The sequence below is a fragment of the Bufo gargarizans genome, unplaced genomic scaffold (assembly GCF_014858855.1).
Source record: "Bufo gargarizans isolate SCDJY-AF-19 unplaced genomic scaffold, ASM1485885v1 original_scaffold_1311_pilon, whole genome shotgun sequence".
Lineage (NCBI taxonomy): Eukaryota > Metazoa > Chordata > Amphibia > Anura > Bufonidae > Bufo > Bufo gargarizans.
Window position 1 is genome coordinate 172672 of NW_025334303.1, and position 27469 is coordinate 200140.

Genomic DNA, 27469 nt, shown 5'->3' on the forward strand with positions numbered 1-27469 from the left:
TGCTCCTCATTATGGTGGCGTCTGAACCGCATTCACCAGAAGGACATTCTAATGTCAGTGTCATGTGATTGTGCCCCCTTATACCCTGCATTGTGCCCCCTTACCACACCCTGTACAGTGCCCCTAGTCATTCCTTGTACTGTGCCCTCTTATACCCTTTTATCCGGTCACTGTGCAGAGGTGTTATCTGGTCACTGTATGGTGGTATGCAATAAGGCCCCTTTCACACGGGCGAGTATTCTGCACGGATGCGATGCGTGAGTTGAACGCATTGCACCCGCACTGAATCGGGACCCATTCATTTCTATAGGGCTGTGAACATGAGCGGTGATTTTCACGCATCACTTGTGCGTTGCGTGAAAATCGCAGCATGCAGGCCCCATAGAAATGAATGCGGTTGCGTTAAAATCGCAAGCAAGTGCGGATGCGGTGCGATTTTCACGCATGGTTGCTAGACTATCGGGATGGAGACCCGATCATTAATTTTTAACCATGTTATAAGGGAAAATAATAGCATTCTGAATACAGAATGCATAGTACAATAGCGCTGGAGGGGTTAAAAAAATATATATAAAAAATAATTTAACTCTCCTTAATCCACTTGATCGCGAAGCCCGACTTCTCCTTCTGTCCTCTTTTTTTGCTGTGTGCAGGAAAAGGACCTGTGGTGACGTCACTCCAGTCATCACATGGTCCTTCACATGATCTTCTACCATGGATTATTTTCCCTTTTATGACCATGTTATAAGGGAAAATAATACAATCTACAGAACACCGATCCCAAGTTCGGGTTTGGGTACCAAACATGCCAATTTTTCTCATGCGCGTGCAAAACGCATTACAATGTTTTGCGCTCGCGTGGAAAAATGTTGCACATGTTCCCGCAACGCACCCGCACCTTTTCTTCACAGAAGTTCAGATTTGGGTGTAGTATTCTGTAAATTTTATTATTTTCCCTTTTATAACATGGTTATAAGGGAAAATAATAATAGCAATTTTTTTAATACATAATGCTTAGTAGAAGGTCAATTGAGGGTTAAAAAAATAAAATTATTAACTCGCCTCCTCCAATTGATCGCGTAGCTGCCGGTCTCCTGTTCTTTCTTCAGGACCTGTCAAAGGACCTGTGGTGACGTCACTGTGCTAATCACATGGTCCATCACCATGGTGATGGATCATGTGATGTATCATGTGATGAGCACAGTGATGTCACCACAGGTCCTGAAGAAAGAACAGGAGACCGGCAGCTACCTTCTACTATGCATTCTGTATTTAAAAAAAATGCTATTATTTTCCCTTATAACCATGTTATAAGGGAAAATAATACAGTGAATAGACTTTCATCCTAGCAACCATGCGTGAAAATCGCACCGCATCCGCACTTGCTTGCGATTTTTCGCGCAGCCCCATTCACTTCTATGGGGCCTGTGTTGCATGAAAAACGCACAATATAGAACATGCTGCGATTTTTAACGCAACGCACAAGTGATGCGTTAAAATTACCGCTCATGTGCACAGCCCCATAGAAATGAAAGGGTCCGGATTCAGTGCGGGTGAAATGCGTTCTACTCGCGCATTGAACCCGCACGGAATTCTCGCCCGTGTGAAAGGGGTCTTAGGTTTTTAGCAAGAAATGCATATTTGGTTATTAGTATGTACACACACTTATCTTATCTTAACACACACGGCTAACTTCTATAGTTTTTGCTTATGTCATTGGTATCTTCTTGTTTTTCCAATTGTCACCACATTCTATCATACACACAGAGAAATGAAAACATGAATGCATATTTAATATCCACTTTCAGAAAAGCTGGATAATTTCCTTAAAGGGAACCTGTCACCGGGATTTTGGGTATAGAGCTGAGGACATGGGTTGCTAGATGGCCGCTAGCACATCCACAATACCCAGTCCCCATAGCTCTGTGTGCTTTTATTGTGTAAAAAAAACCTGATTTGATACATATGCAAATTACCCTGAGATGAGTCCTGTCCCTGACTCATCTCACATACAGGACTCATCTCAGGGTAATTTGCAGATGTATCAAGTTGTTGTTTCTTTACACAATAAAAGCACACAGAGCTATGGGGACTGGATATTGCGGATGTGCTAGCGGCCATCTAGCGACCCATGTCCTCAGCTCTATACACAAAATCCCAGTGATAGGTTCCCTTTAACAACAGATGCCTCAGACTGATGCCGTACAGTGCCGTCCGTTCACCATACAGTTTCATTGTAAAAAAACATAAACATTAACGTATGCATTTTCTAAATGGACTCTGCAGGATACAAAAATGTGGAGTGCTGCACATTTGTATACATCAAACCGATAGGAAAAACGTGATGTGAACCCACGGGGGGGTACTAAAATTTTCTGTGGGGCCCAGTCAGTTCTAGCTACATCCCTGCACAGCTCCGTCTCTCCTCCAGGCCCGGCCCAGTGGTGACCTCATGACTTGTGTCTCACTGCTGCAGCGGGCCTGAGGAGAGACGGAGCGCAGGGAGATGCGGTTAGTGAATGACAGGACCGCCGGCTCCCCTGCACTCCAGCAATGATGGGTATGTGGGGGGGGGGGGGGGTCATTACACTGTGAGGGCCCCTTGCACAGTATAATGACCCCCCAGTGCCCCCATATAGTATAATGACCCCCAGAGCCCCCATTTAATATAGTGACACCATGCAGTATAACCCCCCAGTGTGGGGGCCACTGGGGGTTATTCATCTGAATGGAGGGCCACTGTGGGGTCATTATACTATGTTTGGGGGTTATTATACTGTGTGGGAGCCACAGGGGGACATGTAAATGTACAAAAATGCCTCAAGGGGGCCCACTGGGATTTATCGCCCAAGGGCCCACATGAACCTAGAGCCGGCCCTGCTTAAAGGAGTTGTCCAGGACATTGAAAGTGAATGGAGATGATTACTACAGCGCTGCTCCTATTCACTTCAGTGGGAACTGCGCTGCAGTAACCAGCTCCGTCCACTAGGTGGACAGTTATGTAGTCCCGTGCCCCAGCTACTGCAGAAAAACTGATCGGCGGGGGTGGTAGGTCATCACTTGTAAAATCCTGGACAACGCCTTTAAGGCCTGACAAGTGGAGATACCAGTAATGGCTCATGCACACAAACGTATTTTGTTTACGAATTCCATGCCTTTGTGTGCGCTCCGTTTCCGTATGTCCACATGGCTGTTCCGCAAAAAAGATAGAACATGTCCTATTCTTGTCCTTTTTTTTCACAAGGGTAGACAATGGATCCCCAAAAAGCGGAGCCGTGTTTTACTGACCGCAAAATACATACAGTCATGTGCCTAAGCCCTAGCCCTGACCAGTGGGTTTTTAAAGGAATCCTCTGGGCTGTATTCTACGTGGTGCAGGGCGGAGCGTGACTCGGGGTTTGAAAGAATGCCAATAAGTTGCCTTGTCGGGCTCTGCCCCTTGAGGTCTTGCATTTGGTATAATACAAGGTGTCGGTTTTGCCCAAAGTATCAAGATTTCTGCTTGCTGTCAGTAAATCTTAACGCATGGAAGCTGAAGACCCTGTTCTGACCTATAACTGTTCACTGCTAAGGGTTTGTTACAGTTGCATCTGGTCCAGAACAGCCTTTCTGAGCTAAACAGCCTGGTCTCCAAGAAGATACATTTTACCTGAACTGATACAATGTAACAAACTATCAGGACATAGGAGGGGTTGGTGTGGCTGATGTGGTTAGCTCACAGAGGAGAGTCTACGCCATGGATGTCAAACTCATGGCCCTCCAGATGTTGCAAAACTACAACTCCCATCATTCCCTGATAGCTGTAGTATGCCCAGGCATGATGGGAGTTGTAGTTTTGCAACAGCTGGAGGGCCACAAGTTTGACATCCCTGGCTACGCCAAATACAATTGTAACGAACCCTCAGCTGGGAGAAGCAGTCTGTCCGGTACAGGTTTATCAGCCTTTGGATGGAAGTAGGAAGCAGAGATCTTGAAAATGGTGAGGAATCCAAGCACAATAGTGGGAAGTTTTGTCAACATTCTAATACGTTTCCTGTAGAATTTTCAGTTTTCAATATCTCTGCTTGCTGTCCAATGAATGGAAACATTTTTGTTAACATCCAAAGGTTGAAAAACCTATCTTGATTGAACCCTCTCCATAGCTGAGGGTTTGTTACAGTGGTTAGTGGTCTACACAACATTCTGTCTGCACTCCAAGCTTCTGACAAGAATTGGTTCTGTAAAAGTTTTCAGCCTCTTGATATAAATCAGAAAGTTTCCATTTCCTGACATTAGGAGACTGATATATACAAAGTACAGTATATAAGAATGTGCCGTAGGGCTCATGCACATGAACGTATTCTCTTTCCGTGTCTGTACCGTGTTTGTTTTTGTTTTTTTGTGAACCGTATATGGAACCATTCATTTTAATGGGTCTGGAAAAAAAAAAAACTGAAGTTACTCTGTGTGCATTCCTTTTCCGTATGTCTGTTCTGCAAAAATATAGAACTTGTCCTATTGTCTGCATTACGGACAGGGATAGGACAGTTCTATTAGAGGCCGGCTGTTCCGTTCTGCAAAATACGGAGTACACACAGGTGTCATCCGTATTTTTTTCAGATCCGTTTTTTGCTAAATACATACGTTCGTGTGCATGAGCCCTATAAACCCCAGACATTTACACTGCTTCAGTTGTTTAGACTGGAGGCTCCTCTGCAGACAATGAGCGGATTAATCTGTGACCAAAGATCTCCACAAACCTGCCGGGCGACTTGGGGATGACAGGAGTCTTCTACAGCCGTTATAGAAGAACGCGGTGATGGCTGCTGCAGAGGAAGCGCTGATCAATTGTAATCTACCCGGTGGTGATGGGAGTCACTAGTAGATATCTGGAAGTGTTTCATGATTTTCCTCCTCCTGGAACACTCCCATTGGAGTCCATATGAAATGCTGTATATTCTGAGAATGTGTGTGTGCGATGTGTACAATGATGAGAAGGACTCCAGGTGCAAATGTCCAAACGGCCTATTTCTCAACGAGCATCGCAGTAAGGCCTCATGCACACAGTTTTTTTTCACGGTCCGCAAAAACGGGGGTCCGTGATCCGTGACCGTTTTTTCGTCCGTGGGTCCTCCTTGATTTTTGGAGGATCCACAGACATGAAAAAAAAAGTCGTTTTGGTGTCCGCCTGGCCGTGCGGAGCCAAACGGATCCGTCCTGAATTACAATGCAAGTCAATGGGGACGGATCCGTTTGATGTTGACGCAATATGGTGCCATTTCAAACGGATCCGTCCCCATTGACTTTCAATGTAAAGTCTGGAGTTCTTTTATACCATCGGATTGGAGTTTTCTCCAATCCGATGGTATATTTTAACTTGAAGCGTCCCCATCACCATGGGAACGCCTCTATGTTAGAATATACTGTCGGATATGAGCTACTTCGTGAACCTCAGATCTGACAGTATATTCTAACACAGAGGCGTTCCCATGGTGATGGGGACGCTTCAGGTTAGAATACACTACAAACTTTGTACAAGACTGCCCCCTGCTGCCTGGCAGCACCCGATCTCTTACAGGGGGATATGATGGCACAATTAACCCCTTCAGGTGCGGCACCTAAAGGGGTTAATTGTACTATCATATTCCCCTGTAAGAGATCAGGGCTGCCAGGCAGCAGGGGGCAGACCCCCCCCCCCCTCCCCAGTTTGAATATCGTTGGTGCGCCCACCATCGCCCCCCCCCCTCCCTCCCTCTATTGTAATAAATCGGTGGCACAGTGTGCGCCCACCATCGCCCCCCCTCCCTCCCTCTATTGTATTAAATCGTTGGTGGCACAGTGTGCACCCCCCATCGGCCCCCCCCCTCCCTCCCTCTATTGTAATAAATCGTTGGTGGCACAGTGTGCCAACCACCATCGGTCCCCCCCCCCTCTATAGCAGTAACAACATTGGTGGCAGTGTGCAGTCTCCCATTCCCCCCCCCCCCCCATCATTGGTGGCAGCGGAGTTCCGATCGGAGTCCCAGTTTAATCGCTGGGGCTCCGATCGGTAACCATGGCAACCAGGACGCTACTGCAGTCCTGGTTGCCATGGTTACTTAGCAATAGTACAATAGTAGAAGAATCATACTTACCTGCTTGCTGCTGCGATGTCTGTGTCCGGCCGGGAGCTCCTCCTACTGTTAAGTGAAAGGTCTGTGCGGCGCATTGCTAAAGAACTGTCACTTACCAGTAGGAGGAGCTCACAGCCGTTCACAGACATCGCAGCAGCAAGCAGGTAAGTATGAATCTTATACTGTTGTACTATTGCTAAGTAACCATGGCAACCAGGGCTGCAGTAGCTTCCTGGTTGCCATGGTTACCGATCGGAGCCCCAGCGATTAAACTGGGACTCCGATCGGAACTCCGCTGCCACCAATGATGGGGGGGGGGAATGGGAGGCCGCACACTGCCACCAATGTTGTTACTGCTATAGAGGGAGGGGGGGCCCGATGGTGGTTGGCACACTGTGCCACCAACGATTTATTACAATAGAGGGAGGGAGGGAGGGGGGGCGATGGTGGGCGCACACTGTGCCACCAACGATATTCAAACTGGGGAGGGGGGGGGTCTGCCCCCTGCTGCCTGGCAGCCCTGATCTCTTACAGGGGAATATGATAGTACAATTAACCCCTTTAGGTGCCGCACCTGAAGGGGTTAATTGTGCTATCATATCCCCCTGTAAGAGATCGGGTGCTGCCAGGCAGCAGGGGGCAGTCTTGTACAAAGTTTGCAGTGTATTCTAACTAGAAGCGTCCCCATCACCATGGGAACGCTTCTGTGTTAGAATATACTGTCGGAAATGAGTTTTCACGAAGTGAAAACTTAGATCAGAAAAAGCTTTTATGCAGACGGATCTTCGGATCCGTCTGTATGAAAGCAACCTACGGCCACTGATCACGGACACTGATGCCAATCTTGTGTGCATCCGTGTTCTTTCACGGACCCATTGACTTGAATGGGTCCGTGAACCGTTGTCCGTCAAAAAAAAAAACAGGATACACGGATCACGGCCTCGGCTGCAAAACGGTGCATTTTCCGATTTTTCCACGGACCCATTGAAAGTCAATGGGTCCGCGAAAAAAAACGGCACAACGGCCACGGATGCACACAACGGTCGTGTGCATGAGGCCTAATGAAAACTATCGGAGGCCTCGTCAGAGGGGGAAGGGATCAAGGATGAGTAAATTAACTCCATCACTTCAGATTTTCCCAAAAAGTTCAGATTCTAACAAACCCAATTTATTTATATTTGTGTCTTTCTTTCGTTCTTTCTTTCTTTTTCCTTCTTTCTTTTTTCTTTCTTCTTTCTTTCTTTCTTTCTTTCTTTCTTTCTTTCTTTCTTTCTTTCTTTCTTTCTTTCTTTCTTTCTTTCTTTCTTTCTTTCCTTTTTTTTTCTTTCTTTCTCTCCTTTTTTTTTCTTTCTTTCTCTCCTTTTTTTTTCTTTCTTTCTCTCCTTTTTTTTTCTTTCTTTCTCTCCTTTTTTTTCTTTCTTTCTTTCTTTCTTTCTCTCCTTTTTTTTTCTTTCTTTCTTTCTTTCTCTCCTTTTTTTTTCTTTCTTTTGTTCCCTCTTTCTTTCTGTAAACCTGAAACAAAATGAATCTTGAAAGATTCGCTCCTCTCTAGAAGGCATCTTTTTAGTTTCTTTGCGTTCTATCTGTTGGCAGCTGAAAGGGAACCCGTCTGAAGACTTTCCCTCTCCAGGACCGAGTATGTCATCAAAAACCTGTCTGAAATACTATACGTTTGCAGAGAACTTCACAGCATGGGTGGGAACTAGAAAAAAAAAAAGCACTGCTGCTCCTGCAAATTCTGCACTGTTCACCAAGCCTAATATTAGGCTGACCCTTCCCATTCTGTAAAGATCACTTTTCAACAGTCATCTCATTATCATTACAGGCAGGATTACAATGCAAGGTAACACACCATATATAGCAATAACAAATACCACCTTTCGTCGGTGATGTGACATCTTATCTACTTCCTCCTCTCTGCACATTTCACATAGCATGCTCACAACACTCTGCTATAGAGGTCTGAGATCCCCTCTGGTCTACTGCGTCTGTGGCCCATGTGGCAGCTGTAAAGAATATCTCTAAGCAGGAAATGATGACATATTAATTGATCTAGTGGCCATTGTGAAAACTTGGGGACATACAAAAGCAAATATGGCACCATCACATGACCTACATTAGCCAATAGAAGCCTGCAGGTCTTTCTCCTCATATCCCAACTGCCATTCACACGGTCACATGACCCTTATCAGCCAATAGAAGCTCGCTGTCCCTTAGTCTCCACATACACTCAGTTTTACACCAGGTTTCCATAAAAACCCAGCCATTTTTCTTCATTGCTGTAGGTCCGCTTTAAAGGGGCAGGGCGCTGTGGATGACACTAAGGGAGCAGAGTGCTGTGGAGGTCACAGTTAAGAGGACGATCTGCTATATAGTTCACTGTTAAGGGGGTAGGGTATTATAGATGTTAGGGGGGATACTGTCGATATCTTTTAACGACATACAGAAACATTAAATGAAATAGATGAAATATAACCGTGCAAAGCCGGGTCCTTCTGCAAAAAATAAATAAAAATAAAATATGTATATGTAATTTTTTCATGCTATATTCCCTTTGAATACAGCACCATTCTCTGGATTCCCACTCCTGTTTGTGGATTTAGTTACCAGGGATCTTCAAGAAATTAAAGCTACTTTCACACTCGCGTTTGGTGCGGATACATCATGGATCTGACCAAACGGATCCGTTCAGATAATACAACCGCCTGCATCCGTTTGTATTATCTTTCACATAGCCAAGACTGATCCGTCTTGAACGCCATTGAAAGTCAATAGAGGACGGATCCGTTTTCTATTGTGCCAGATTGTCATAGAAAACGGATCCGTCCCCATTGACTTTTAATGGCGTTCAAGACGGATCACTTTCGTCAGACAGACACCAAAACGCTGCAGGCAGCCTCCAGAGCGGAATGGAGACTGATCGGAGGCAAACTGATGCGTTCTGAGCGGATCCTTTTCCATTCAGAATGCATAGAGCCCTGAACGGATCTCGCAAACTGAAAGCCAAAACGCCAGTGTGAAAGTAGCCTTAGTCTAAAAAAAAGTATAGCATGTGGAGGTCACTGTTAAAGAGGCAGTCGCTGTGGAGGTCTCTGTTAAGGGGGCCGGGAATGATGGAGGTCACAGTTAAGGGGACTGTAACGTATGGTCAGTGTTAAGGGGCGAGTGCTGTAGAGGTCACTGTTATGTGGGTGGGGTGCTGTGAAACTCGCTGTTAAAGGGGCAGGCTGCTGTGAAGGTCCCATTTTTAAGGAGGCAGGGCACTGTGGGGGGGGGGGGGTCAGTGGAGGTCACTGATATGGGGGGATACTGTAGATATCGTTTAACGACACACACAAACATTAAATAAAATAGATGAAATATACCCGTGCAAAGCCGGGTCCTTCTGCTAGTGTTTATATAAACATTTTAAAAAAGAGCTAGTGTTGGTCGAGCACCAAAGTGCTTGGGTGCTTGAGGAGAACACTTTGGGGTGCTTGGTAATGGAAGTCAATGGGAGAACCCGAGCATTAAACCAGGCACCCCCTGCTCTCTGAAGAGGGGTGTGTTTCGTTCATAGGAAAAGGTCAGAAATTGATGGAAACGCCACAGAAATGGTTCGGTAACAGCATGGGGAGGATGTCTGGATGCATCTTGGACTCCCAGGTCGCTGCTGGGAACAATGTTGTCCGAGGAGTACGCCACTCTTACAGACTGACAATAATACGCACAAAACCGAAGATAAAATTTTAGAGGAAAAATTCTTAGGAAACATTCTTTCCTGTATATTTACTTGTATATAAAGTGCAAGTGGTGCCAAAAATTACAAGGAAGAGGCACTCCGATACAACCTGTATATCACATAATGGGGGAGGGCCTCATTCACATTGTGGTACAATTGTTCAGGTAGTGGGACTCCTACACTCATAAAGCCTATGCACTAAGGGAAAGGGCTGCCAAAAATTACAAGGAACCGACACTCCAATACACTCTTTATTACACATATAGGAGGGCATCATACACACCCTTGAAAAATTATGATTGCTGGCCTGCTGGTGACCCTCAAAAACATTAGGGGCGAGGGCTTGCTGCTGATCGGACCATCTAAAACATTAGGGGTGAGGGTCTGCTGCTGAGCTGACCCTCTAAAACATTAGGGGCGAGGGCCTGCTGGTGACCCTCTAAAACAGGGGTGGCCAACCCGCGGCTCGCAGGAGAGCGGTGCGGCCAGCGATTACTCTCCCCTCTGCAGCGCGTAAGTGAAGTGGTGGAAGGCTGGAACGAGGCGGAAGAGTGGAGGATTCAGAGCGCCGAGAGCGGGCACGTGACTCGGTCATTAACTGCAGCTCCGCCTCCTCCTCCGGCAGAGAAGGCGAAGCTGCAGTGCTTATCCCCGCCACCAGCTGCCCATGTGCCCGCCCACAGCCCCATCTGTCAGTGTCTTTGTGTGTGACCTAATGCCCGCCCCCAGTCTTCTCAGTGCCAGCCCAGCAGCCAGATTCATTAGACCGCGGGCTGGGTCTATGGGGGCGGCAAGAAGTGGTGCAGCAAGCAAGTAGGACCTGCTTCCAGTTCCATAGTAAATTTTAATGAATGTTAATGTGGACAGCAGGGCAGGGCAGTGGGCACTCAGAGCAGCAGTGGCAGAGAGACTCACTGAGGCCGGCAGCAGCCATTTTAGTCTGATTACAGCCACTCTGCAGCTTTGGCTCTAATCTGACTGAAATGGCTGCTGCTGGCCTCAGTTTCTCTACCACTGCTGCTCTTACTTTTTTTTCCACAGGTGCCACTGTCCAGCACACCAAGCGTGCCTGAGCATAGGGGGCGGTCGCCTGAGCATAGGGGGCGGTCGCCTGAGCATAGGGGGCGGTCGCCTGAGCATAGGGGGCGGTCGCCTGAGCATAGGGGGCGGTCGCCTGAGCATAGGGGGCGGTCGCCTGAGCAATCTTGAAACACATTGTGAAAAACAAAGATTGCCAGAAGTCTCACTAAAGCTGTCTACACTACAGGTAGGAAAGGTGGTTTAAATGCACTTTTAAATGTGTTTGCTAGCTTAATTGCAGTGATACTGTCATGTGCACGCATATTTGTGTAAACTGATAGCTTGTGGCTCTTGGCAGTCATACGATTTTTTTTTTTTTTCTGGCTCTTTGTGTCTGTAAGGTTGGCCACCCCTGCTCTAAATCATTATGGTTGAGGGCCCGCTGCTGAGCTGACCCTCTAAAACATTAGGAGCGAGGGCAGCCTAATAAGCATGTTGATATGATGGAGGAGGACGAGAAAAGGAAGATTGAACCATTCACCCTTTTTTGTGGTGGAAGGGGTGCATGGGAATACAGTGTATTCAATACACCATAAAAGCCACATTTAAAGTGCCTTTATGTTCAGCCGCTTTCCTCTGGTGGAGTAGAGAAGTCAGGGGCAATAGGTGGTGGCAGAAATCCTGATGGAAGTAGGGCACGCAATCCTTGGCGTCAGTAGCATCTGTGCCATCCCAGGGTACGACTCTCTCCCGGCCTCCACAATGTTCACCCAGTGTGCCATCAGGGAAATGTAGCGCCCCTGGCCAAAAGCACTTGTCCATGTGTCAGTCGTTAAGTGGACCATCCCAAAAACTGCGTTGGTCAGGGCATGGGTGATGTTACGGGACACATGCTGGTGTAAGGCGGGGACGGCACACCGGGATAAATATTGGCGGCTGTGGACTGAGGGACGGCCGCCACTGTCAGGCTGCGGAAGGCCTCAGTGTTCACAAGCCTAAATGGCAACATTTCCAGGGCCAGCAATTTGGAAAGGTGTGCATTTAGTGCTATGGCCTGTGGGTGGGTATTTGCGCTTTCATTCAAAGGCCTGGGGTATGGGCATCTGTACACTGCGCTGGGACGCAGACGTGGATGTGCTAGCTGATGGTGCTTGCGAAGGTGCAGGGCGGAAGGCATCCGGGCCTGCGTCTTGGACAGGGGATTGGCCAGCACGTAACACAGGGGAATAGGAGAGAGTGGTGTGACCCACAGACACTGGTTGTGGACCCAGGCGTTCGGCCCACATATTGGGGTGCTTTGATGCCATGTGGCTATGGTGGTGGTGAGGTTAATAGTGTTCGCGCCCCTGCTCATTTTGGTACAGCACAGGTTGCAAATGACAATTCTTTTATCGTCCGCACTTTCCTCGAAAAAGTGCCAGATTGCGGAACACCTACCCCTTGGCAAGGGAGATTGCCGCAAGGGAGTGCGCCGGGGAACAGTTGCGGGCCTGTTTGGTGTGGCCCGCGTTCTCCCTTTTGCCACCCCACTGCCTCTTCCAGTCTGTTGCGGTGCTCCGGATCCCTCCACCTCTGTACTGCTGTCCTCGCTCAGCTTGCCACCTTTTTAGGTTGGGGTCAGTGATTTCATCGTCCAGCACCATCTCTTCCACTTCCTCACTCTGGTCATTCTCCTGACTTGTTGACCTAACAAGAACCTCACTTATTGACAACTGTGTCTCATCCTCATCATCAACCTCTTGAGACACTAATTGCCGTTCCCCACCGTCATCTTCTCCTGATTGTGGATACTCGAGTTTTGGAATCGGTGCAAAAGATCTCATGTCCTTCTTCAAGCGTGCTTGGCGAGAGGTCCAAATCAAGGAATGGCGATGAAAACAGCTCCTTAGAATATCCAAGTGTGGGATCACTTGTTTGCCAAGACTCTCCACGGTGGGAGAAAGGAGGATCAGGGTGAGGTATCTGTTGAGCAGACTCTTGGCTACTGAGATTGGACTTGGTGGAAGACAGGGTGGTGCTTAACCGACTGGAAGCATTATCTGCTGCAATCCAACCGACCACCTGGTCGCACTGGTGTGACTTCAAGAGTGGTGTCCTGCGTCGCTCTGCAAACTGGGACATGAAGCTAGGTATCATGGATGAGTGTGTTTCTTGTGTTCTGGCAGCAGGCACAGTTTCACCGTGCCCAGGACCACGGACTCTGCGTGCACCATCAGTATCACCGCTACTTCCCCGTCCCTTACTGCTCGCCTTTTGCATATTAAATGGTATATATGCTTGCAAGTATGTCACATGTACAGTAGCGCAGGTTTTGTAAGTGTATGCGCAAATAAATTACACTCTCGCAGATATTTAGGATGCGCAAACGTTATACAGGAGATGTAGCGCAGGTAATGTCGCTGTCAGCATCGGCCAAACAATTGCGCTGAATGTCACAGATATTTAGGATTCACAAATGTAACACAGATGTAGCAGATGTTGCGTCACTGTCAGCAGCGGCCAAACACTTGCACGCAATTTAGCGCAGGTTGCCCTAATAATATATATTGCAGCCAGATAAAACCATAGTCCTTAAAAGGACTTTTGGGTCTCTAACACCTTTCAACACTAAACCCTGCCTAAAAAAAAAAAACTATAATAATTCCTGTCCCTACACTATCTGTCCCTTCTGCTGCAGCTCTCCCTGACTAAGACTGAGCCGAACTACGTGTCATCGGGTGCCATATAGCAACCGATGACCCGTTCCGGCCAGCCAATCACTAACCAGCCAGTAACCAACATGGCTGCGGCATTACAGTGAAGTGCCAGTACTTCCCTGTACAGTTTTATAGGCTGCGTAGCAGCCTACAAACATGCAGGGAGGAGACTCTAGCATCGTGCTTGAGCACATGCGGTGTTCGGCCGAACACCACGATGTGCCGAGCATCGGGATGCTCGAGTCAAAATGGTGTTCGGCCGAGCATGCTCGCCCAACACTACTAATTAGTAATTTTTTGATGCTATATTCCCTTTGAATACAGCACCATTCTCTGGATTCCCGTTCCAGAGATTCTTCCTCCTGACATTTTCAGTGTTGTGTTTTGTGGTTGTGGCAATTGTGAGCTCTGCACGGTTTCCTTGTATTGTGTCATCTCCCTATAAATGGCACTTGCAGCTTATGGTGGTTGATGACTTTATCCAGCATGGGTGTGACCCTTGTTATGAATCTTACTAGTGTTATCCCATATATTATTTAGGGCTCATGCCCGCACCGCAAAAAAAGTATCGGAGGCACGGCCAGAAACGCCATGGACGCACACTGTAGTGCTTCTGTGGGGTTCCGTGCTTCCAGACCGCATCTCTGGTTTTGTGGACACATTCAAGTGAATGGGTCTGCATCCGTGATGCGGGGTGCACACGGCCGTTGCCCGTGTATTGCGGACCCGCTGTATGCGGGTTGCAATACGGCCACGGCGGGGCAACAGCTGTGTGCATGAGCCCTTAAAGGGGTTATCCTGTTTCAGGAGCAAATTGGACAGAACTGCTAAGTACTTGCCCGACATATCCTTTTCTCCCAGAGAGGCACTGTTTACCTGGCTTCAGGGTTGTCTCTTCGAGTACCCGTAACCACTGCAGCCAAATACCTGGTCTTAGCGGTGTACCTGGCAAGGCTGGTGATTGGCTGCAGTTGTCATGTGATGTCGATGTGACTGCGCTTAGGGCCCTGCTTACCAGTTCTTTATTGCAGACTGATCCCTAGGATTGTCAGATTTCCTCCTGAAAACGGACAACCCCTTTAAGGATTCCTTCACATACATATTTTGGGGCTGGTTTTATTTTTTAACATCCTAAAAATACATTAAAAAAAAAAATGTGTGTGTGATGTATATAGTAACATCTGGCCGCAAATCACTGAGCCAGCACAAAAGCACAGAGCTAGACAAGATGGACAGCCTTGTCACTGACAAGGGAGGGAGGAATGAACAGAACACAGGGGCGTAGCACTAGCGGTGCTCCTAGGGCTAATGCCAGCTCCCTGGTGCTCTAAATCGGCCATTAGCGCTATATATTATAACTCTCTGCAGCTTTCGGCAAAAAGAAATATTTTTATTATGCATGATCAACCCTACCAGGCAATATGCTTTGTTTTATAGGGTAGATCACACTGACAGAGGTTCTTAAAAGAAGTCCTCCCTACATGATCCACTGGGAGACTCTATTACAGCACACCTGATTTATAAAGGATCCAATATTTTTGAAAGTCTACAATATCAAGCATCTGCACAAAACCTAGCCCTGATATGCCCTTTAGGCCTCATGCACACGACCGTTGTGTGCATCCGTGGCCGTTGTGCCGTTTTCCGTTTTTTTTCACGGACCCATTGACTTTCAATGGGTCCGTGGAAAAATCGGAAAATGCACCGTTTGGCAGCCGCATCCGTGAGCCGTGTTTCCTGGCCGTGAAAAAAATATGACCTGTCCTATTTTTTTCACGGCCAACGGTTCACGGGCCCATTCAAGTCAATGGGTCCGTGAAAGAACACGGATGCACACAAGATTGGCATCCGTGTCCGTGATCCGTGGCCGTAGGTTTTAGTTTCATACAGACGGATCCGAAGATCCGTCTGCATAAAAGCTTTTTCTGAGCTGAGTTTTCACTTCGTGAAAACTCAGATCCGACAGTATATTCTAACACAGAGGCGTTCCCATGGTGATGGGACGCTTCTAGTTAGAATACACTACAAACTGTGTACAAGACTGCCCCCTGCTGCCTGGCAGCACCCGATCTCTTACAGGGGGATATGATAGCACAATTAACCTCTTCAGGTGCGGCACCTCAAGGGGTTAATTGTACTATCATATTCTCCTGTAAGAGATCAGGGCTGCCAGGCAGCAGGGGGCAGACCCCCCCCTCCCCAGTTTGAATATCATTGTGCGGCCCCCCCCTCCCCTGTTGTTAACTCGTTGGTGGCCAGTGTGCGCACCCCCCTCCCTCCCTCCCTCTATTGTTTTAATACATTGGGGCCAGTGTGCGCGCCCCCCCCCACCCCCCCCTCCCTCCCTCTATTGTTTTAATACATTGGGGCCAGTGTGCGCACCACCCCCCCCTCCCTCCCTCTATTGCAATAATAGCATTGGGGCCAGTGTGCGCACACCCCCCCCCCCCCCCCCCGATCATCGGTGGCAGCGGAGTAGAAGATTTTCATACTTACCTGGCTGCTGGCTGCTGCGATGTCTGCGTCCGGCCGGGAGCTCCTCCTACTGGTAAGTGACAGCAATGCGCCGCACAGACCTGTCACTTACCAGTAGGAGGAGCTCCCGGCCGGACACAGAGATCGCAGCAGCCAGCAGCCAGGTAATGAATCTTCTACTCCGTTGCCACCGATGATCGGGGGGGGGGGGGGGGGCACACTGGCCCCAATGCTATTATTACAATAGAGGGAGGGGGGGGGGTTGGGGGGGCGCGCACACTGGCCCCAATGCTATTATTACAATAGAGGGAGGGAGGGGGGGGGGGTTGGGGGGGCGCGCACACTGGCCCCAATGCTATTATTACAATAGAGGGAGGGAGGGAGGGGGGTGCGCACACTGGCCACCAACGAGTTAACAACAGGGGAGGGGGGGGCCCACTGGCCACCAATGAGTTAAAAACAGGGGGGGGGGGTCTGCCCCCTGCTGCCTGGCAGCACCTGCCAGGCAGCAGGGGACAGTCATGTACACAGTTTTTTTGTATATTCTAACCTGAAGCGTCTCCATCACCATGGGAACGCCTCTGTGTTAGAATATACTGTCGGATCTGAGGTTCACGAAGTAGCTCATATCCGACAGTATATTCTAACATAGAGGCGTTCCCATGGTGATGGGGACGCTACAAGTTAAAATATACCATCGGATTGGAGAAAACTCCAATCCGATGGTATAACAGAACTCCAGACTTTACATTGAAAGTCAATGGGGACGGATCCGTTTGAAATGGCACCATATTGTGTCAACATCAAACGGATCCGTCCCCATTGACTTGCATTGTAATTCAGGACGGATCCGTTTGGCTCCGCACGGCCAGGCGGACACCAAAATGACTTTTTTTTTCATGTCCGTGGATCCTCCAAAAATCAAGGAAGACCCACGGACGGAAAAACGGTCACGGATCACGGACCAACGGAACCCCGTTTTGCGGACCGTGAAAAAAAACGTCCGTGTGCATGAGGCCTTATTCAAACACTTGTTTAATACGTACATCAGATCTGTCTTCATTGGTGGCTTAGCCATTCCTGACATAAGTTTGGCAAAGGTAGGAAACTCAAGAGGTGGCTTCAAAAAGGTCATAAACTATTGACTACTCCCTCGTTAATGGTAGACTTGGCCATGGATGTGAAAGGCGTATCCAGACACTTCTCAATGGAAAACAGAATGTAGAGGGTTGGTCAGTCTGAGATAACCGTTGTTCTGAGTCTACATGGAGCAATCTCCTTGAAGAATGTTAGATTAAATCTAGTTGACCATTAATTGCTGTTTATCTGACTGGCCTGAAGACGTCCTCGCTCAATCACCATCTAGTGATCTCCCCGTCCTCGCTTAAAGGGATTTCTATGGTTTTTAACAGATATGCTCATGTAATTGCTGACCTTAAGTAATCTTCTCCATGTGCGTTCACATGAGAAATTGGGATAGGACATAAGTGTTCCTTGTTGGAAAATACTTTTCATGTGGAATGTGGGTCATCTCTAGATTTGTACATGATTGGTATTTGACTGGCCGGAAAAGTTCCCCAATCAATCCAATCATTAAGAACTAAAAATGTCCTATTATTGTCCGCATTACGGACAAGGATAGGACTGTTCTATTAGGGGCCATCTGTTCCGTTCCGCAAAATACTGAATGCACGCGGACGTCATCCGTATTTTTTGCATATCCGTTTTCTTGCGGACCGCAAAATGCATACAGTTGTGTGCATGAGGCCTAACGGGTATAACACATTGCAAAGGTTTATCATGGTTGACAAGTATTTAAAGAAAAGAGCTGCTTATGTCGTGTCGTTCAGGTCAGCTCCTTGCTGTACTCAAAAAAAGATGACCAAAAAATTATCAAAACTGTTAAATTGAAAATAACCTAATCTGAACAAAATCCCCAAATATACAAAAAGCTACAATTGTTGGAAGGACCATTCAGAGTTCAGTACCGCATGTTGTTAATGTGAATATTGTGGGGGGACACTTGTTGATGGCACTTATACAGTGTCCTGTGCTGTGAACACGTGTGTGTGTGTGTATATGTATATATATATATGTATGTATGTGTGTGTGTGTGTGTGTGTGTGTGTGTGTGTGTGTATATATATATATATATATATATGTATATATATATATATATATATTACACCCCTATATATACTAGGGTGACTATATTTTGGTTTTCAAAAAGGACACTTGGTGCAAGAAGTACTCATTAGTGATATTGCCTGCCCGCCAAAAATGTCCACGTCTTGACAATCTTGGACATTTTTGGAAACTTCCCGTCGAGAAATTTTCTTTTTAAGGTCCCAGAAAGAGGACATGTCCTGGAAAAAGAGGATGTGTGGTCACCCTAATATATACATTAATCCATATATATACACAAGTAAACATGTTTTTTTGCTGAAATATTGGGCAGGGATTGATTTTTCTTTTTTTCAAATTGCACTCAGTTTGTAATATATTGGGCCTGTGGGTAAAAGCAGTCGGGTTACTTGTATGTTTTAAGTCCTTTTTTGGAAACATTTTCTATTGATTGCTCATTTTTGACTATTTTAAGACTCTGCTTCTAGAATTCTCTAATCTCCTCATATTGTGGTATTAGTTTAGCAGAAGGAGCAGTTGTAGATGATGATCTGGTTTCCTGCCCTATTGATGTGATGTTAACTGTTTCCTATGATAATGCGGCTAGAAGCTGGGAAATTGATGTCTTCCATCTGATCTTCGATGCAGCGGCGTAGCGTGGGTTGCCAGCACCTGGGGCAAGCCAAGTATTGCGGCAGCACATACCTCTTACATCCAGTGACCTCTCCTGTCATGTAGACTTTCCTCAACGTCTTCATTCGGAGATTAGACCGCCATGACACCTTCTTTCAGCCGCGTCTCGTCTCTGCAGAGTTTCACAGAATTTCTTTTTTAGATTCCTCACTTTACTATCATCCTGCCCTTCCCGATACCTAAACACTGTCATCCTGCTGCTACCTCCAATACTGAGCTAGTTCCATTCAAATAGCCCCCTATAATAATATGCTCCCAAACTGTCCTCCATGGTAACTGCGTTCCCTACAGCCAGGGTTCCTCAACTCCAGTCCTCGAGGCCCAGCTGACGGTCATGTTTTCAGGATTTCCTTAGTATTGAGCAGGTGATATAATTAGTGTCCATGCATCAGGACTTACCAGAGGTATTCATTCTGTGGGACATTCTCAAATCATGACCGGTAGGTGGGTCCCGAGGACCGGAGTTGAGGAACACTGCCCCACAGTACCTCCAATAGCATCTCCATTAATATGTGCTCAATAATAATGCCCCCAGCAGTAACAAGACCCCTCTATAATATACCCCTATAAGAGCCCGCAATAGTAATAAAGCCCCCTATAGTGTCTGCAGTAGTTAAAATACCTCCTATAGCGGTCCAAGTATTTATAAAGACCCGCTGCAGTGCCCCATGTAGTTACAATGACCCTCTGTAGTGCCACTAGATAAAATCCCCCCCCCCCCCCCCGTAGTGCCATATGTATAGTGCCCGCTGTGTATTATTTTAATATATAATGGCCCCTCTGTATTATTATTGTAATAATTATGGCCCCCATTCTTTCTATATATGATTGCCTCCTTTGCATAATTTCCCCCACCCCCATAGTGCCCCCAGTCCATGACCTGTCTATTAAAAAAACTAAATACTCACCTCTCTTCCTTTACTCCGTCACCGCTTCTGACCTGTCTCAAGCGTCCCTGCGCAGGCGGTCACGAACACATCACTATAACCTCCTGCGCCGCGTCATCTCACAAGGGCCAGCGCAGGAGGTTGTGGTGAGGTAATCGTGATCTCCTGCACCGCTCTACTGCCTCACAGGCTTCAGGTCACTAGCCTGAAGCCTATGAGGCTGGACGGAGAGGACGAGAGACATGGGCTCCCATGGCCCACATTGAAATTCCTGCTGCCTGGCGCCCTCCACGCTACTCCACTGCTAAGATGTTTTGCCACCAATACAAACACCCTGTGATTTATATTTATAAGGGTCTGTTCACACGCAGCAGAATTGTTGTAGAGAATTCTGCAACTGGCAGAAATTCATTAATATGATACAGAAAAAACTGCATTCTTGTGCATGGAACAGAAATTTCTGCGACACCTCAACCACGCATGAATATACCCTTTTTATAACGTTTTTTTTTCCAAATCCCCCCCCCCCTCCCCCTATAGACCTAATTACATGATACAATTCTAGCTACATGCTTAAAGGGGTTGTGCCACCATTACATGTATCTAATGTAATTCAGCATGAAAAACAAAAATGCTCAACCTATGACATAGTTTTCTTTATTCTAATGGTGCCCCTGGTGTCCAATCTGTAAAGAAATGTGCATGTCCACCTACAGAACTAGTCAGACACGCTCAATTCCATCCTTCAGCTGTCACCAGCCGTATGGCCCGTATCTACTGTTAGAAGCTGTGACACTTACAGGGAGAAAGCTGCAGCAGAAAGGACATGTCCCTGAGCTGACAGCCTGAATAGAATCATAAGAGCAAATGGAGCAATGAATGAGGAGATGTCCGGATCCATGTGGGGTACAGGGCTGGTTCTAGCTTTTTTAGAAAGAGATTGTCATGTACTAGATGTCTGGTTTTCATTTTTTTACATTGATCATGGGATAAACCCTTTTACTATAAATGCTGTGCTGCTGCAAGAATATAACTACCATACTACTGCCCCTATGTACAAGAATATAACTACTATAATACTGCTCCTATGTACAAGAATATAACTACTATAATACTGCCTCCTATGTACAAGACTATAACTACTATATTACTGCCTCCTATGTACAAGAATATAACTACTATAATACTGCTCCTATGTGCAAGAATATAACTACTATAATACTGCCTCCTATGTACAAGAATATAACTACTATAATACTGCCTCCTATGTACAAGAATATAACTACTATAATACTGCCTCCTATGTACAAGAATATAACTACTATAATACTGCCTCCTATGTACAAGACTATAACTACTATATTACTGCCTCCTATGTACAAGAATATAACTACTATAATACTGCTCCTATGTACAAGAATATAACTACTATAATACTGCCCCTATGTACAAGAATATAACTACTATAATACTGCCTCCTACGTACAAGAATATAACTACTATAATACTGCTCCTATGTACAAGAATATAACTACTATAATACTGCTCCTATGTACAAGAATATAACTACTATAATACTGCTCCTATGTACAAGAATATAACTACTATAATACTGCTTCCTATGTACAAGAATATAACTACTATAATACTGCTTCTATGTACAAGAATATAACTACTATAATACTGCCTCCTATGTACAAGAATATAACTACTATAATACTGCTCCTATGTACAAGAATATAACTACTATAATACTGCTCCTATGTACAAGAATATATCTACTATAATACTGCCTCCTATGTACAAGAATATAACTACTATAATACTGCTCCTATGTACAATAATATAACTACTATAATACTGCCTCTTGCCTTCTAACCTAATCGGATCCTTGGACTAGTTGATGAGCTGTACACTCAGTAGCCGTTTGGCAGCACAGTGGGGAACACGAGAATCTGTGTTAATCGTGGGGATCCTCTGGTGCACTGGCGGAGGCAGTAATGCCATGTAATATGATACATACATGGAATGCCTGTGTGTTTTCTACTCGCATTCCAGATCAATAAAGCAAGACTGAGAATCTGTTCTCCTCCTAATAAGGAGTTCGTAGGCCTCCCCGAGCTGCATTCTTCTCTGCTCAGAGTGCTTGTGATTCTTGCACACTTGTTGCTTTTTAGTTGGCTACATTTTTTACGTTTTCCTGAAAAAAAAAGTGCTTATAATGAAGAAGACTGTAATACCGCAACAGGTCTGCTTTGGACAATCCGTTGTTGTGTTTTTTGTTTTTGTCTAGAAACGTGCCGCCATCATCACAGCTAATCACTGGCAATCAGCTGTAGTCTGTGAAGGAACCTGACTCAATATCCCTGCAGAGTCACCACAGGAGACGTATAGCATTACACAGTGGCCATTGAAATCCATATTTTCTTTCTGTAATGTACAGACAAGAACGGTAGCCTTTAGCTTGGCGCCTCCCAAAACAGTAGCCTCCATTAATCATCAATTTACCGCCAAGACTGAGTGCTCCTGTTGGGTTGACTCATGACTCTTGTGGATATTTTACTGTTCTGTTCGGAGTCTACGGGCTCTCCTGTTTTTCAGGACATTGGATCTATGGGATTGTCCTTTGACCAGTATGTTGTCTGAGTAGGGTTTGTTTCCTCTTGATGCAGTGTACATGGCACTGTCTTACCACCACTGATGTGCAACATTGAGGCCATTAGAGTGAAGCCAGTGGCGTATCTCCAATAGAGGCAGACCACGCAGCAGCTATGGGGCCCGTGAGGAAAAGGGACCAGTAGTGAACCAAAGGCCCTGCCCCCTAATTACACTCATTACTGTCCAGTTCCAGTATAGTGTCACCATCAGTGGAGAAAGCTAAAGGGCCTGTGATGATGTCATCCCAGGTCCTGTACATGTAGTAAAGGAACTGCACAAAGAATGGAGTAGTTCTGAGGTTACTGGCCCTGCCTTCCATCAATTTGGACCCGACTTGTTTCCAGGGCCACTTTAAATTCTGCGCCGCATCGTGACCTCCTGCGCCAGGTCTCGCGGGATGATGTGGTGATGCGGCTCAGTGGGGCGCCCGAACTGAGGCTTATGAGGCAAAGCACTAAGTTACGGTTGCACCTTCTGTGTCCGCGATCGTTACGCCCCTGTATACGTACACACACAGCATCTATTATAGAGTTCAATAGATGCAGTAGACACATGTATGTAGTATACACAGCAGTATACTGATAGGTGAGGTACAAGGTATAATAGATGTAGCGTGTACAGATATATAGTATATACAGCAGTGTACTGATAGGTGAGGTACAAGGTATAATAGATGTAGCATGTACAGCTACATAGTATATACAGCAGTGTACTGATAGGTGAGGTACAAGGTATAATAGATGTAGCATGTACAGCTACATAGTATATACAGCAGTGTACTGATAGGTGAGGTACAAGGTATAATAGATGCAGTGTGTACAGATACATAGTATATACAGCAGTGTACTGATAGGTGAGGTACAAGGTATAATAGATGCAGTGTGTACAGATACATAGTATATACAGCAGTGTACTGATAGGTGAGGTACGTGGTATAATAGATGTAGCGTGTACAGATACATAGTATATACAGCAGTGTACTGATAGGTGAGGTATAAGCTGTAATTTATACTTCACATATCAGTACACTGCTGTATATACTGGCCAGGAGCGGGTAGTGGGATGGGACAGGGTGGCCCAATTTATATTCTTGCTATAGAGCCCAGTGATTTCTATGTACGTCCCTGAGTGAAGCTGATCATATTGTATGGTCTATATGCATAGGGTTCCTGCTGGAACTAGGAAAAATATACACCATGGACCTTTTTTGTTTTCGAGATTTGTGAGGAGATGGTTGTTTAATGTACGTGCCATGACCGCAAGGTGTGAATATGGTTTGTGTACATGTTATAAACCCGCCATATGTATGATTACGGTACAAAATGTATCGGTCCCTTTATATGCAAGTGACGGCATCTCCGTGGAATGGCTACAGGCGGCCTATTTGGCTTCTGTCACCTGTTTTCTCAGGAGGAATTGCAGGGCTTCAAGTATAGTTAATGAATGTTGTAAAACCGGAACAGGTTGAGTCAGTTCTCGCCAGTGTGTTCTCCACCAGAAACATCCCAAATGTTTCATTCCAGCCTCCGATCCCGAACATGAACGTCTGCCAGGACCAGTGCTGTAAGTGCTCGGACATCTAGACCCCCCGCTCACGTTTGGCTCTTGTCCATGTATATTATTTCACGTCGTAGCTTTCTTTTGTCTTCTTTTTTTTTTTTTTTCTATGTTCTTCACTTTGTTTCTGGCAGAGATCGTTGCGGAAGTTTTGACAAAGCTTCTTTTATTGCATTCCCTTGTCAGAAATTAACACTCATGAACCCGTCAGCTCCTTATAAAGAGACGTTCCCATTTTGTAAAGTGAAGGCATATATGAAGGTACGACAACACCTTAGATCAGGGGGTGTCCCACAAGGTCAGACCCCCCCCCTCCCCTGATTATGTAGAATGTAGGGGCCATGGTGCTGGTATAGTGCTGCACGCCATTCCTTGTTTTCCCTGCACAGAGGTGTTCCCGGCCACCCGGATCTGGGTGAGCGTCACAATGCTACAGCAGTGCTTTTATTCTCAGGACCTTGAGGGTCCCAGACGTCAGATTATTGATCTTAAAGTGATGAGATTTAAAAGATAAAAATGCCCCTTTAAATTTAAAGAGTTATGCCCTTTTATATGGCACATCAAACTTGCATAAAAGTCTGACAGATGGGTGGGTGACCTCCTGATCCTGAGAAGTTTCTATTCTTACTGGGTGGATTGGTCATCGCTGATCCTCCAGAAGAAGGAGGTCCTAGTGTCTGTTACTGGATTCGGAAACAGTGTTTTTTTTTGTTGTTGTTTTGTTTTGTTCCTGAATTAGCACCACTGTAGTCTTCTGGCTGTATTTGGTACTGCAGCTCATCCGTAAATAAATTTGGATGACTCCTGTTCATAAAGATTCAGGGTGGATGTTCTTCTTCTGTTCCCCCATGTTTGGAGAGAGAACAGGGGACCTAAAGCCAGCCCCACAGCAACCACTGGTTGCTCCTGGGAGCATTGTGTCCTGGCTCCATTCTGGGTTCAATAGTGTGTGGAGTGGACCAGCAGACCACAAAAAGGTGACCCTTTTTTTTGTCAATTTGTCTCGAAAGGGCATGTCTGGGTGTTTTGAGAGTCAGGGCTTGAAACCTTCCAGAAGGAGAAGATGGTGCAGCTATAGCGGACTAGGAGATCTGTGACTCTTGCTTTGGGGCTCATAAGTGGGTCATTCCTGCCAACCATACATCACCTGGTTTTGGGGCCACTAAACCACCAGCATACTGCTATGCAGCTGGGGTTTAGGATCTCCAAACTGCTCATATCGCACCCCTCTGTACCTGGGAAGAATAGAAAATGAAAGCGTAACTTATCAAGAGAAGAGTCCTGGACACCTCTATGGCGGTATAGGTGGTGTGTGCAAGCAGAGGACCGTACAGCTTACTCCGCTATACATGTGCAGTAAAGTCACGTGCACCGTCCTATGCTTTATCACTGCAGTTTTGACGGAAAGGAGTCCTGGACTCTTCTCCCGGTTGGATTTTCATCTACTATTAGTTTCAGGAACAGATGGGTTTGATATGGGAAAGATCTGTTACCCTAAATCCCAGCTGCATAGCATGCTGGTGTGTTAGTCACTCCAAACCAGGCGAGCGGTTCCCTTAAAAGGAGCTGTCTCACTTCAGCAAATTTTATATTTACCATGTAGAGTAGAAAGTCAAATATTTATCCGCACTCTGGCTGTAGAATTTATTTTGCTCTAAAAAAAGAAAAATACATAATTTTTGACATAATCTCCCTGCTTTTCCATACACTGTCCATCTCTCAACAAGCTTTCAAATTCCCTTATTTAAAAAATATATATTTTAGGCCTCATGCACACGACCGTTGTGTGCATCCGTGGCCGTTGTGCCGTTTTCTGTTTTTTTTCGCGGACCCATTGACTTTCAATGGGTCCGTGGAAAAATCTGAAAATGCACCGTTTTGCAGCCAAGACCGTGATCCGTGTATCCTGTCCGTCAAAAAAATATGACCTGTCCTATTTTTTTGACGGACAACGGTTCACGGACCCATTCAAGTCAATGGGTCCGTGAAAGAACACGGATGCACACAAGATTGGCTGTATGCAGACAAGGATCCGTCTGTATGAAAGTAACCTACGGCCACGGATCACGAAGATCCGTCTGCATAAAAGCTTTTTCAGAGCTGAGTTTTCACTTCGTGAAAACTCAGATCCGACCGTATATTCTAACACAGAGGCGTTCCCATGGTGATGGGGACGCTTCTAGTTAGAATATACTACGAACTGTGTACATGACTGCCCCCTGCTGCCTGGCAGCACCCGATCTCTTACAGGGGGCTGTAATCCGTACAATTAACCCCTCAGGTGCTGCACCTGAAGGAGTTAATTGTGCGTATTATAGCCCCCTGTAAGAGATCCGGGGCTGCCAGGCAGCAGGGGGCAGACCCCCCTCACTCCCCAGTTTAAATTTCATTGTAATAATAGCATTGGTGGCACAGTGTGCGCCGCCCCCCCCCCCTTCCTCCCTCTATTGTTTTAATACATTGGTACAGTGTGCGGCCTCCCCTCTCCCCCCCAAGCATCATACTTACCTGCTGGCTGCTGCGATGTCTGTGTCCGGCCGGGAGCTCCTCCTACTGGTAAGTGACAGGTCTGTGCGGCGCATTGCTGTCACTTACCAGTAGGAGGAGCTCCCGGCCGGACACAGACATCGCAGCAGCCAGCAGGTAAGTATGATGCTTCTACTATTGGTAAGTAACCATGGCAACCAGGACTGCAGTAGCGTCCTGGTTGCCATGGTTACCGATCGGAGCCCCAGCGATTAAACTGGGACTCCGATCGGAACTCCGCTGCCACCAATGATCGGGGGGGGGGGGAGGGGAGGCCGCACACTGCCACCAATGTATTAAAACAATAGAGGGAGGAAGGGGGGGGGGGCCGCACTGGCCACCAATGATATTTAAACTGGGGAGGGAGGGGGGTCTGCCCCCTGCTGCCTGGCAGCCATGATCTCTTACAGGGGGCTATGATACGCACAATTAACCACTTCAGGAGCGGCACCTAAGGGGTTAATTGTGCTGATCACGGCCCCCTGTAAGAGATCAGGGCTGCCAGGCAGCAGGGGGCAGTCATGTACACAGTTTGTAGTATATTCTAACTAGAAGCGTCCCCATCACCATGGGAACGCCTCTGTGTTAGAATATACTGTCGGATATGAGTTTTCACGATGTAACTCATATCCGACAGTATATTCTAACATAGAGGTGTTCCCATGGTGATGGGGACGCTTCAGGTTAAAATATACCATCGGATTGGAAAAAACTCTGATCCGATGGTATAAAAGGGACTCCAGACTTTACATTGAAAGTCAATGGGGACGGATCCGTTTGCAATTGCACCATATTGTGTCAACGTCAAACGGATCCGTCCCCATTGACTTGCATTGTAATTCACGACGGATCCGTTTGGCTCCGCACGGCCAGGCGGACACCAAAACAACTTTTTTTTTCATGTCCGTGGATCCTCCAAAAATCAAGGAAGACCCATGGACGAAAAAACGGTCACGGACCAACGGAACCCCGTTTTGCGGACAGTGAAAAAATACTGTCGTGTGCATGAGGCCTTAGGCT

The 27469-nt window shown here is 46.5% G+C and overlaps 1 protein-coding gene across 11 annotated transcripts in view; it reads left to right on the plus strand.

Annotated features, from left to right (window-relative positions):
- LOC122923176 (synaptotagmin-like protein 2) overlaps positions 1-27469 on the plus strand; it is a 122576-nt gene that overhangs the window by 19112 nt on the left and 75995 nt on the right. For 9 of the 11 annotated variants that reach the window (XM_044273901.1, XM_044273904.1, XM_044273908.1 and 6 more), the window contains exon 1: positions 23839-23929. The exons of 1 other annotated variant lie outside the window; for it this stretch is intronic. The gene's annotated coding sequence lies outside the window, so the exon portion shown is untranslated. Of the gene's footprint in view, positions 1-23838; positions 23930-24061; positions 24185-27469 lie in introns of those variants that run through there. One more of the 11 variants, XM_044273903.1, reaches the window with a different exon arrangement.